This window comes from Dendrobates tinctorius, unplaced genomic scaffold (assembly GCF_039654945.1).
Source record: "Dendrobates tinctorius isolate UK_male_01 unplaced genomic scaffold, ASM3965494v1 ptg000138l, whole genome shotgun sequence".
Classification (NCBI taxonomy): domain Eukaryota; kingdom Metazoa; phylum Chordata; class Amphibia; order Anura; family Dendrobatidae; genus Dendrobates; species Dendrobates tinctorius.
In genome coordinates, this window is record NW_027361806.1 from 3,734,478 (window position 1) to 3,747,829 (window position 13,352).

The window sequence follows — 13,352 nt, forward strand, 5'->3', positions numbered from 1 at the left end:
CCCCTATGTACAAGAATATAACTACTATAATACTGCCCCCTATGTACAAGAATATAACTACTATAATACTGCCCCTATGTACAATAATATTACTATAATACTGCTCCTATGTACAAGAATATAACTACTATAATACTGCTCCAATGTACAAGAATATAACTACTATAATACTGCCCCCTATGTACAAGAATATAACTACTATAATACTGCCCCCTATGTACAAGAATATAACTACTATAATACTGCCCCTATGTACAATAATATTACTATAATACTGCCCCCTATGTACAAGAATATAACTACTATAATACTGCTCCTATATGCAAGGCCCAGGCTTCCCGGCCTACACTGGGACTAGCCTCCCAGGCTTCTACTAATGGGAATGTTAATCCCAAAGCCGCTGTGAGACCAGTGAATGCAGCGAGTCAAAGCTGCAGCAGTTTGGTGAAGGAGGAGAAAGCTTTGACTACAGTTTTGGGAGGAAAACCTTCTCCAGTTCCAGCAAAGAAGCCAGAAGGAAAAGTGTCTGTGAGTGATGGAATCCAGCTGAATGTGAAGTCTTGTAGCTCCCCAGTCAGTTAGCAGCTCCTGCCAGGTGCACAGGTGAGATCGGCCCCAGCTGTGCAGATCACCTCTCCTGCTTCCAGGCAGAGACGGACGTCTTTGGAAAGACAGACAATGCAGGAGAACCTACAGCAGCATGGCAGTATGGCGCGGTCAGGACGCACACGGTCACAGTCAGGTGGCAGCGATAAACCTGCTGCGGAGCCTGCATCCAGCCAAGGGGCCACAAAACCATCCGTGGTGGACCCGCACAAGACTGTCTTCAAAACCCCTGTACCCATGGTCAAGACTAAGCCTGTGGGGCCGGCGCGTGCACCCGAGCTGCAGCTAGCGGACGAGATACCGGGACTTGTCCGAAAACTGGGTGAGTTACAGCAGCAAAAAAAAGCGCTGCAAATGGAGGTAGACTTCATCTATAGTCTAAAGACCGCTAATCCTGCCAGTAATGATGTGTATGACCTGAGACTGAACACACTGGGTGTACAGCTGGCGAGTGTTGTGCAGGACACTGAATCTGTGCTGGAGAGCATGGGGCCCCTGGCAGAGACCTACAGGAACCGCGAGCGGTTCGCCTCCTACAAGCAGGACTGTGCTGTAGAGGCCAGGACCCCTGATGTTCAGGACGGGACCCCCCAGCAGCGGACACGGCCAGTGTTACAGGCTGCCCGCTTCTGCTTCCAGGAGGGAAAACAGCTGCAGCAGCCGGCAGCTCAGTGTGAACAAGAGCATACACTGCAGACTCCAGCAGAGGCACCACAGGTCCCAGAGTGCCCCACACAGGAGCAGGACAGTATATGTCAGACAGTTTGTGCTGATGAGGCTGAGGCTGAAGCACAGACTGTGGCTGGTGATGCTGTGCCCATGGGGTCGGGGGTTGGAGGGGTTTCACATTCTGTATTGGACGTCGCACTGTCTGATAATGATGCTGCTCATGATAATGTGCATGATATGTGTGACTATCCCCCTTTGCCATCTAGTCCACAAGGTGTGACAGCCCCCCCTGCTGCAGGCCCTCTCCCTGTCAGTCAGCCCAGTGTGACCCGGCAGGTGCCCCCCAGGAATGCCTGGAGCCGCGGCGCCCCATCCTTCACTTCCAGCGCCAGGTATACCGGCCAGACATTCAAGCGTATTAATGTGGTGCGGTTTAAATACATAGGTGCCAAGGAGGATCTGCCACAACGCAGGTATGTGGTGAGAGAGCTGGTCTGCGGCCAGATGGGGTTTGTGGCAAATGAGATACTGGCAGTGTCTAATCTTCAGGACAGACAGGGCTACGAGGTCAGCTTCAAGCTCATGTCTGACCTGGATAGACTCTGGGCCAATTACCCCAAGTTCAGAGATGCTGAGGGCTGGAATAAGTTTGTGTTGGTTCCTATCTCCAGGCCGGACACTGTCACAGTAAACAACACCTTCTGGAATGAGGCCGTTCCTCCACAGGACATCGAGGTGTGGCTCCGGAGACACTGTGACCTCGTCTCTGGACTCACCAAGGTCAGAGATGAGGATGGTATCTGGACAATGGGGTGGCGGGTCTTGGTAAAATTGCGGCAATGTGATAACATCACTGCCCACTTACCCAACTCCTTCTTCATTGGGAGGGAGAAGGGAAGATGTTATTATCCCGGGCAACCCAGAAAGTGTTTCAGATGTGGTGGGAAAGGTCATCTGGCTAACGCCTGTACTGTGGTGAAGTGCAGTCTGTGTGGGGCAATCGGCCATGTCGCTGCAGACTGCCGGGACGTCAGGTGCAACCTCTGTGGTAGGATGGGCCACCCTCACAGGGACTGTCCAGACGCCTGGCACAACATCTGCAGAGTCTTCCCTGATGAGTTAGTGATGGCAGGGGCAGAGGCTCAGGAGGATGAGGATGTGGTGGCAGGGACGCATGAGGAGTGTTTAATGTCAGGAGAGATGTTGACCAACTCAGATGCCCACCAGGAGTCCACTCAGGCAGCACCAGAGAAGCAGGGAGCAGAGGGGAACATGGAGGTCGTCCATCAGGTCCAGCAGCCTCAGATAGCCCCCCCTTCAGCATCACTGTCTGTATCTGATGACTGGAGCATTAATTATAATAAAAGGAAGAAAAAGAACACATCCTCCCGTAAACCTGAGGCAGAATATGACACTGGTCAGACTGCTAGTAAGAAGGTTCAGAATTCTGCAGGAGTGATGGTCGTGTCCAACAAGTATGGAGTTTTATCTGACTCCAATGGTGACGATTATGAGGAAGAGTTGAGGAAAGTTGATGCTGAGTGTGACAGGGACATAGAGGACCATCCCCCGCCAAAGCGGAAGCCCTTATCTGTGGACCCTCAGGTAGAGTCTGACATGGACACCAGTGGTGGACAGAACATCTCTGACTCATGATGATGGCTGTTACTTTGCTCCTACTATATTGTGTTGTGATGGCGGGGTTCTCATTGACAGTGACCTCGAGCAATGTGAATAGCATTAAGCTGAGGAGAACTAGACACGCGGTGTATGAACATCTCAAATATCTGGACACAGATGTCATCTTCCTGCAGGAGACACGACTGACATCTCTGGGGCTTATGAGAGAGGCTGAGAGGGAATGGCGGTCCGGTCCTTCTTTCTGGTCACTGGCTGTGGAGCCTTACGCCGGGGTCGCTGTCCTGTTTAACACCAATGATGTGACTGTGCATAGGATGACGGAGGTGGTCATGGGAAGATGTCTGGTCCTAGAAGTCACTATCCATGGGAGGCGACTCCGGCTTATTAACATCTCTGGGCCACAGACAGTGACGGACAGGATCCAGCTGTTTAATGACGTCAAGCCTTACCTCTTCACTTCTCTTCCAGTGGTGATGGCGGGGGACTTTAATGCCATAATGACATCAGGTGACAGCTCCTCAGGCAGGGCAGTGACCAGGGACGGTAAGGTCCTACATAGCGTCATAATGCAGGCAGGACTGACTGACGTTTTCACACAGGGTGGGCGACAGCCAAAATTCACATATTCATGTTCCAACAGGAGCAGTAGGATAGATTTTGCTTTTGTCAGTCCTACTGAGGCTGTCGGCGCCCTGAGTGAGAAGGTCGTCCCTTACTCTGATCACCTTGCCTTGTGCTTCTCTTTGGGTTCCTCTAACCGTCCGGACATTGGTAGAGGGTTGTGGAAGCTCAATTCCAGTCTCCTGGATGATGCCTATGTTCAGAGCCGTGTTCACTCCCTTATCCAGCTTCATCTAGACAGGGTTGACTTCTATGACAACATGACCGACTGGTGGGAGGACGTCAAGGAGGATATCAGATCCCTTTTAAAGAGACTGTCAGTTAATAAAGGGAGGAATAAGTACAGCCAGTACCTGAAGCTGCGCAAAGAATTGGAGTCACTGTATTCGGCGGGCGGGGATGACAAAGTGAAGATCGACCGGCTGAAATCTGAGATAAAGCAGTATCAGTATAGCAGGTATACCTCCCTGGTTCTTGAACGGGATTATGGGTCCTTAGGGGCCCCTGATCCCTTTGAGAATTGCAGGGAGAGGGTGGCCAAAAAATGGTCACGGGTCTCACCGACTCCCAGGGTGTATTGCAGGATTCACGGGAGGGTATCCTGGAGGTGGTGAGATCTTACTATGCTGACTTGTTTCAGAGGAAAGTTTTGGATAAAGATAAGATGACTCAATTCTTGGAGGCAACTCCAGTGCCTGATACTAATGATCTGGACTTCTCTCCTTTGACAGCAGAAATAACGGTGGAGGAAGTTAAGGAGGCCATTGATAAGTTGCATCTGAAGAAGGCACCAGGTCCAGATGGTATAACGGCAGAATTTTATAAGAAATTCAGAGACCTCCTGGCTCCAATTCTCGTGGATGTGTATAGAAATTGTCTAGAAAATCACCTGATGCCCCCATCCATGAGAGTGTCCTCGTTAATTCTGCTGTCTAAAGGTAAAGAGCCGAGCGACATCAGGAACTGGAGGCCGATTGCCCTCTTGAATGTGGACAGGAAGATTCTAGCAAAGATCCTATTTTCTAGATTAGTCTGTTTGTCCCCGGCACTGTTGGCAGGCTCTCAGTTTGGCACAGTAAAAGGGCGGAACATCTCTGGAGCAGTCATCTCGATACGAGAGATGTTTGAGAGATGTAAAGCTCTGCGGTGTGGGCGATATGTTGTTAGTCTGGACCAGGCTAAAGCCTTTGACAGGGTTGATCACGACTATCTGTGGGCCACTTTGTCAAAGTACGGTATTCCGGGACAATTTGTGGATTGGCTGAAGACGTTGTACAGAGAGGCGGTGAGCTTTCCTCTGATTAATGGTTGGCAGGGTGACACTTTTGGAGTTGGGGCGGGGGTGAGACAGGGCTGCCCAATGAGTCTGCTCCTGTATGTTTTTGCCCTAGACCCGTTTCTGAGGTCACTGCAGGAGTGCGATTTTCAGGGGGTGCCGGTCCCCCACTGCCCGCCTCTGAATGTTGTTGCCTATGCGGATGATGTGACGCTGGTGATCTCCAATCCTCGTGAGGTGCAGATGTTATCTGCGTCCATCAGAAGCTACTCAGGGGCCTCCGGGTCTCTTGTCAACCTTGAAAAGAGTCAAGCTCTGTGGACGCTAGATACTGAGCCCAGCTTTGATCTGCCGCAGTTTTCTAAAGCCTCCACCCATATTAAGATCCTAGGGGTTAAATTTGGGAGGGATGATAATGCCACGCTAAATTGGGAGGAGAAATTGGAAACCGGAAATGCAAAGGTTCAGCGATGGAAGAACTGGAGGCTGACCTACAGAGAAAGGGTCACAATGTTGAAGACGTACCTGGTCCCCGTTTTCTTGTATGTCTCTGTCATTTTCCCTTTGCCAGAATCTTTCTCAGCGAGGCTCTTCAGCCTGTTCTTCCAGCTCTTGTGGGGGATTAGGTTGAACCTAATAAAGAGGGGAATAACGTACCTACGGCGGAGAGAGGGTGGGCTGGATATGTTGAATCCAAGGGTTTTCTTTGACTCCTTGTTTCTAAAGGTGAATTTTGGGAACATGGACTCAAACAGTAGCTCCCTGTGGGTAAATAGTATCAGGTACTGGATATTGCCTTTTGCAGAATCTTGGGTGCGAGGCGGCAGTCTCAAGAGGAGGAGATGGACAGGTGACCACCTCCCCCAGTATCTGGACTATGGTCTGAAGTTTGTTAGGAGGTGGGGACTGGAGAAGTCTTACATTGAGAGCAATACCAGAAGAGACCTGTATTCTCGTGTATGTAGGACTTTCTTCTACTCTCCACTGGCCCTGAGAGATTGTGTCACCACCACCCTGCAGGAAAGCCTTAGGTTCCTAAACGGGAAACGGCTACCTCCTAAACTGTTTGATATCACTTGGCTTTCACTGCATAGTCGGCTCTTTGTCAGAGGGAACCTGAAACATCTGTGTGTCTCTGATCGGAAGTGTCCCCTTGGTTGTCAGCAGGAGGAGACTATGGAGCACTTCATATGTGATTGCTGGGGAGGGAGGAAGATCTGGGAGGAAGTGTCAGATAATCTAAAAATCCCCAGACTGCGGACCCTAAAGTATCCCGACATAATCTATGGTGTCCCCTCCACTGTTAGTAACATCAACAGAGAGACAATGTACATTATAATCAGTGTCATCAAATATTATCACTGGCACATGAGAACCCGGGTGTCACTGCACAATGAGCTGTTCGATCACACCGCTGCCGCCAATCAGGTTATGTCAGAACTCCGGTGGATAAAATCACTGGAAGTTGGAAGGAGTCCAGGAAACATAACGTTATGGAGAAACGTAAAATTCAGTTAGGAAATATGATGATTTTTTTTTTTTTTTTTTTTTCCTCCTAACTTTCTTTTTCTATCCCCAGGTGTGGACACTTTAATTTATTTATGAATATAATCTGATTATGTAATGCTGTGTATATATTACCTAAGTGGTTTGTGTTTTGTAATACTGGATGATTTTTGTTTTTATTATAATTGTATTTATGTTTGGTTTATAATAAAAATTGCCCCTATGTACAAGAATATAACTATAATACTGCTCCTATGTACAAGAATATAACTACTATAATACTGCCCCCTATGTACAAAAATATAACTACTATAATACTGCCCCTATGTACAAAAATATTGCTATAATACTGCCCCCTATGTACAAGAATATAACTACTATAATACTGCCCCTATGTACAAGAATATAACTATAATACTGCTCCTATGTACAAGAATATAACTACTATAATACTGCCCCTATGTACAATAATATTACTATAATACTGCCCCCTATGTACAAGAATATAACTACTATAATACTGCTCCTATATGCAAGAATATAACTACTATAATACTGCCCCATGTACAAGAATATAAATTCAATAATACTGCCCCTATGTACAAGAATATAACTACTATAATACTGCCCCTATGTACAAGAATATAACTATAATACTGCTCCTATGTACAAGAATATAACTACTATAATACTGCTCCTATATGCAAGAATATAACTACTATAATACTGCCCCATGTACAAGAATATAAATTCAATAATACTGCCCCTATGTACAAGAATATAACTACTATAATACTGCCCCTATGTACAAGAATATAACTATAATACTGCTCCTATATACAAGAATATAACTACTATAACAGTTCCCCCTATGTACAAGAATATAACTACTATAATACTACCCCTATGTACAAGAATATAACTACTATAATACTGCCCCCTATGTACAAGAATATAACTACTATAATACTGCCCTTATGTACAAGAATATAACTACTATAATACTGCCCCTATGTACAAGAATATAACTACTATAATACTGCCCCTATATACAAGAATATAACTACTATAATACTGCCCCATGTACAAGAATATAACTACTATAATACTGCCCCCTATGTACAAGAATATACAGTCATATGTAAAAGTTTGGGCACCCCTATTAATGTTAACCTTTTTTCTTTATAACAATTTTGGTTTTTGCAACAGGTATTTCAGTTTCATATATCTAATAACTGATGGACTCAGTTATATTTCTGGATTCAAATGAGGTTTATTGTACTAACAGAAAATGTGCAATCTGCATTTAAACAAAATTTGACCGGTGCAAAAGTATGGGCACCCTTATCATTTTCTTGATTTGAACACTCCTAACTACTTTTTACTGACTTCCTGAAGCACTAAATTGGTTTTGTAACCTCATTGATCTTTGAACTTCATAGCCATTTGTATCAAATCATGAGAAAAGGTATTTAAAGTGGCCACTTGCAAGTAGTTCTCCTATTTGATTCTCCTATGAAGAGTGGCATCATGGGCTCCTCAAAACAACTCTCAAATGATTTGAAAACAAAGATTATTCAACATAGCTTTTCAGGGGAAGGATACAAAAAGTTGTCTCAGAGATTTAACCTGTCAGTTTCCACTGTGAGGAACATAGTAGGGAAATGGAAGAACACAGGTACAGTTCTTGTTAAGCCCAGAAGTGGCAGGCCAAGAAAAATATCAGAAAGGCAGAGAAGAAGAATGGTGAGAACAGTCAAGGACAATCCACAGACCACCTCCAAAGACCTGCAGCATCATCTTGCTGCAGATGGTGTCACTGTGCATCGGTCAACAATACAGCGCATGCATAACGCCTTTTTGTATGACCAAACAACTCAATCTTTGTTTCATCAGTTCACAGGACCTTCTTCCAAAATGTAACTGGCTTGTCCAAATGTGCTTTTGCATACCTCAGGCGACTGTTTGTGGCGTGCTTGCAGAAACGGCTTCTTTCGCATCACTCTCCCATACAGCTTCTCCTTGTGCAAAGTGCGCTGTATTGTTGACCGATGCACAGTGACACCATCTGCAGCAAGATGATGCTGCAGGTCTTTGGAGGTGGTCTGTGGATTGTCCTTGACTGTTCTCACCATTCTTCTTCTCTGCCTTTCTGATATTTTTCTTGGCCTGCCACTTCTGGGCTTAACAAGAACTGTACCTGTGTTCTTCCATTTCCTTACTATGTTCCTCACAGTGGAAACTGACAGGTTAAATCTCTGAGACAACTTTTTGTATCCTTCCCCTGAAAAGCTATGTTGAATAATCTTTGTTTTCATATAATTTGAGAGTTGTTTTGAGGAGCCCATGAGGCCACTCTTCATAGGAGAATCAAATAGGAGAACTACTTGCAAGTGGCCACTTTAAATACCTTTTCTCATGATTTGATACACCTGGATATGAAGTTCAAGGCTCAATGAGGTTACAAAACCAATTTAGTGCTTCAGGAAGTCAGTAAAAAGTAGTTAGGAGTGTTCAAATCAAGAAAATGATAAGGGTGCCCATACTTTTGCACCGGTCAAATTTTGTTTAAATGCAGATTGCACATTTTCTGTTAGTACAATAAATCTCATTTGAATCCAGAAATATAACTGAGTCCATCAGTTATTAGATATATGAAACTGAAATAGCTGTTGCAAAAACCAAAATTGTTATAAAGAAAAAAGGTTAACATTAATAGGGGTGCCCAAACTTTTACATATGACTGTAACTACTATAATACTGCCCCTATGTACAAGAATATAACTACTATAATACTGCCCCTATGTACAAGAATATAACTACTATAATACTGCCCTTATGTACAAGAATATAACTACTATAATACTGCCCCTATGTGCAAGAATATAACTACTATAATACTGCCCCTATATGCAAGAATATAACTACTATAATACTGCCCCTATGTACAAGAATATTACTACTATAATACTGCCCTTATGTACAAGAATATAACTACTATAATACTGCCCCTATGTACAAGAATATAACTACTATAATACTGCCCCTATGTACAAGAATATAACTACTATAATACTGCCCCTATGTACAAGAATATAACTACTATAATACTGCCCCTATGTACAAGACTATAACTACTATAATACTGCCCCTATGTACAAGAATATAACTACTATAATACTGCCCCCTATGTACAAGAATATAACTACTATAATACTGCCCCCTATGTACAAGAATATAACTACTATAATACTGCCCCCTATGTACAAGAATATAACTACTATACTACTGCTCATATGTACAAGACTATAACTACTATAATACTGCCCCCTATGTACAAGAATATAACTACTATAATACTGCCCCTATGTACAAGAATATAACTACTATAATACTGCCCCCTATGTACAAGAATATAACTACTATAATACTGCCCCCTATGTACAAGAATATAACTACTATAATACTGCCCCTATGTACAAGAATATAACTACTATAATACTGCCCCTATGTACAAGAATATAACTACTATAATACTACTCTTATGTACAAGAATTTAACTACTATAACACTGCCCCTATGTACAAGACTATAACTACTATAATACTGCCCCCTATGTACAAGAATATAACTACTATAATACTGCCCCTATGTACAAGAATATAACTACTATAATACTGCCCCTATGTACAAGAATATAACTACTATAATACTGACCCCTATGTACAAGAATATAACTACTATAATACTGCCCCTATGTACAAGAATATAACTACTATAATACTGCCCCTATGTACAAGAATATAACTACTATAATACTACTCTTATGTACAAGAATATAACTACTATAATACTGCTCCTATGTACAAGAATATAACTACTATAATACTGCTCCCTATGTACAAGAATATAACTACTATAATACTGCCCCCTATGTACAAGAATATAACTACTATAATACTGCTCCCTATGTACAAGAATATAACTACTATAATACTGCCCCCTATGTACAAGAATATAACTACTATAATACTGCTCCTATGTACAAGAATATAACTACTATAATACTGCTCCCTATGTACAAGAATTTAACTACTATAATACTGCTCCCTATGTACAAGAATATAACTACTATAATACTGCCCCCTATGTACAAGAATATAACTACTATAATACTGCTCCCTATGTACAAGAATATAACTACTATAATACTGCTCCCTATGTACAAGAATATAACTACTATAATACTGCCCCCTATGTACAAGAATATAACTACTATAATACTGCCTCCTAGCTGTGAGGTTGTGTGTTTGTAGCTCTCCTGATGTCTGGAGCAAGCCCAGGGGGAGGCCACCCTGGGCGGGGTAACTCCCCAAGCAAGGCCCAGGCTTCCAGGCCTACACTTGGAAGTAACACCCAAGTTGTGTCTAAGGCGGATGCAAGTCCCAAAGTTGTTTCTGAGGGAAAGAAAGCTCAGAATGGAAGTAGCAGCAGCAGCAAGAAAGATGAAGCTGTGAAAGTATGTAAAGTAACGGAACAAGGAAAAGCCATGGCTGTGGGTAAGAAAGTTCCAGTTAAGCAGTCGGCCAGCCAAGGCAAGCAGAGTGAAGTGAAACTAGGAGAAATCCAAAAGAAATCTACTGGTGAGAAGCTGAATGGTGGAAAGCAGCCTGCAGCTCTGGAGGTGCCATCACCAACTTCAGGTGTGCAGCTGACTCCCAGCAGACAGAGGAGAACCTCACTGGAGAGACAGACGCTCCAGGAGAACCTGCAGCAGAAGCATGTGGTGGCCAGCATGGCGAGCTCTGGGCGCACAAGGTCGCAATCAGGTGGCAGCAGTAAAAGTGCTGTGGAGCCTGGAGCCACGAAACCAGCATTGGTGAAAGTTAAGGAGACGTCTGGTTTCAAGCATCCGGGGACATTGCTGAAAGCAGGATCCCAGGAGGAGACGCCACGTGCACCTGAGCTTCAGGTCGCAGAGGAGATCCCAGGACTGGTCAAGAGGCTCGGTGAGTTACAGCAGCACAAAGACTTGCTGCAGAAACAGATAGACATGGGCTATAAGGTAAAGGCTGCTAATCCTGGTGGGGATCACACCTTTTGTGATCAGACTCTGAACATGCTTGGTATACAGCTGGCAAAAGTGGTGACTGACATGGACTGTGTCCTAGAGAAGATGGGGCCCCTGGCAGAGATTTATAGGAACCAGGAACTGTTTATGTCACACAAGCAAGACTCTGCAGGTTCCAGCTCAGACATTGTCCCAGGTGAGCCCCAGAAGTCGGTGCGGCCAGTGCTGCAGCCTGCAAGTTTCTGCTTCCAAAAGGGTCAAATACTGCAGCCGCAGCAGCCTGCGGCAGACCCCAAGCAGCAGCATGTTATGCAGATTCCAGCAGGTGTACCACAAGTCTCAGAATGCCCAGCACAGCAGCCTGCAGCAGATGTGTTGTGAAATGTTGTGCGTTTCCGGCACAGAGGTGCCAAGGAGGACCTGCCAGACAGGAGGTTTGTCATCAGGGAGCTCTTGTGCCACCAGATGGGGTTTGTGCCAGTCAGCATCCTGGCAGTGATTAATCTTCCAGACAGGCAGGGCTATGATGTCAGCTTTAAGCTCATGTCTGACCTGGACAGATTCTGGTCTAGTTTCCCCAAGTTTAGAGACTCGGAGGGCTGGAGTAAGTTCAGTTTTATTCCTATCTCTAAGCCAGATACTGTCACCGTAAATGTCATCTTCTGGAATGAGGCTGTTCCCCCGCAGGACATTGTGGTGTGGCTCCGGAGGCATTGTGACCTGGTCTCGGACCTCACCAAAAGCAGAGACAGTGATGGCATCTGGACGGGAGGGTGGCGGGTTTTGGTGAAGCTGCGCCAGTGCAATAACATCACTGCCCATTTACCCAACTCCTTCTTTATTGGGAGGGAGAGGGGTGTGTGTTTCTATCCTGGGCAGCCTCGTAAGTGCTTTAAATGTGGCAAGGCAGGTCACCTGGCAAATACCTGTACTGTGGGGAGGTCGGCCATCTAGCTGCAGACTGCCAGAACATCAGGTGCAACCTCTGTGGGAAGATCGGTCACCCTCACAGGGACTGTCCAGACGCCTGGCACAATATCTGTAAGGACTTTCCTGACGAGGACTTGGTGGCAGGGGCAGAGATTCTGGAGGAGGCAGCTTTACTGTCAGGGGAAATACTGACCAGACCAGAGGTCCACCAGGGGTCTACTCAGCTAACACCAGAGCAGCAGGGTTCAGAGAGAGAACAGGGGAGTATGGAGGTTGTACCTCAGGGGCAGCGGTCACAGGAGGGCATTACTTCAGTGCTACCATCTGTGTCTGAAGAGTATAGCAATAATCAGAAAAGGAAGAAAAAGGACAAGGCCTCCCGTAAACCTGAGGGGTATGACACTGGCCAAGGAGCCGGGAAGAAATTCCAGAGTTCTGCTGGTGTAATGGTCGTATCTAACAGGTTTGATGTTCTGTCTGAGTCTGACGGCGATTTTGAAGATGACCTTAAGAGAATTGATGCAGAGTGTGATAGGGACGTAGAGGATTGTCCTCCGCCAAAGCGGAAGCCCTTACCTGAGGGCACTCGGGTGGAGTCTGAGATGGAGACCGGTGGTGAACAGAATAACTCCGACTCAGATCTGTGACGCTGTCAACCAGATAATGTCCAAACTCAGATAGGAAAAATCATTAGGAGAAATTAGGAAATGTTAAGATAGAGAAGGATGAGTCACTGGGTAGGAACATGATGAGCTCTGTTTGCAAAGTGTTTTTTTTTTTTTTTTTTTCTCTCCTCAAACTAGGAGTATGGACTCTAAGTTAATTTGATATGTATAAACTGGATATGTAATGAATGTATGTACAATCCTAGTGAATTCAGTTTTGTATTATTGGAGGAATGTTATTTGGATTTGTTTGGTTTTTACAATAAAAATTGCCCCTATGTACAAGAATATAACTACTATAATACTGCTCCCTATGTAGAAGAATATAACTATTAGGCCGGGGTCACACTGGCGATTAAATCGGACG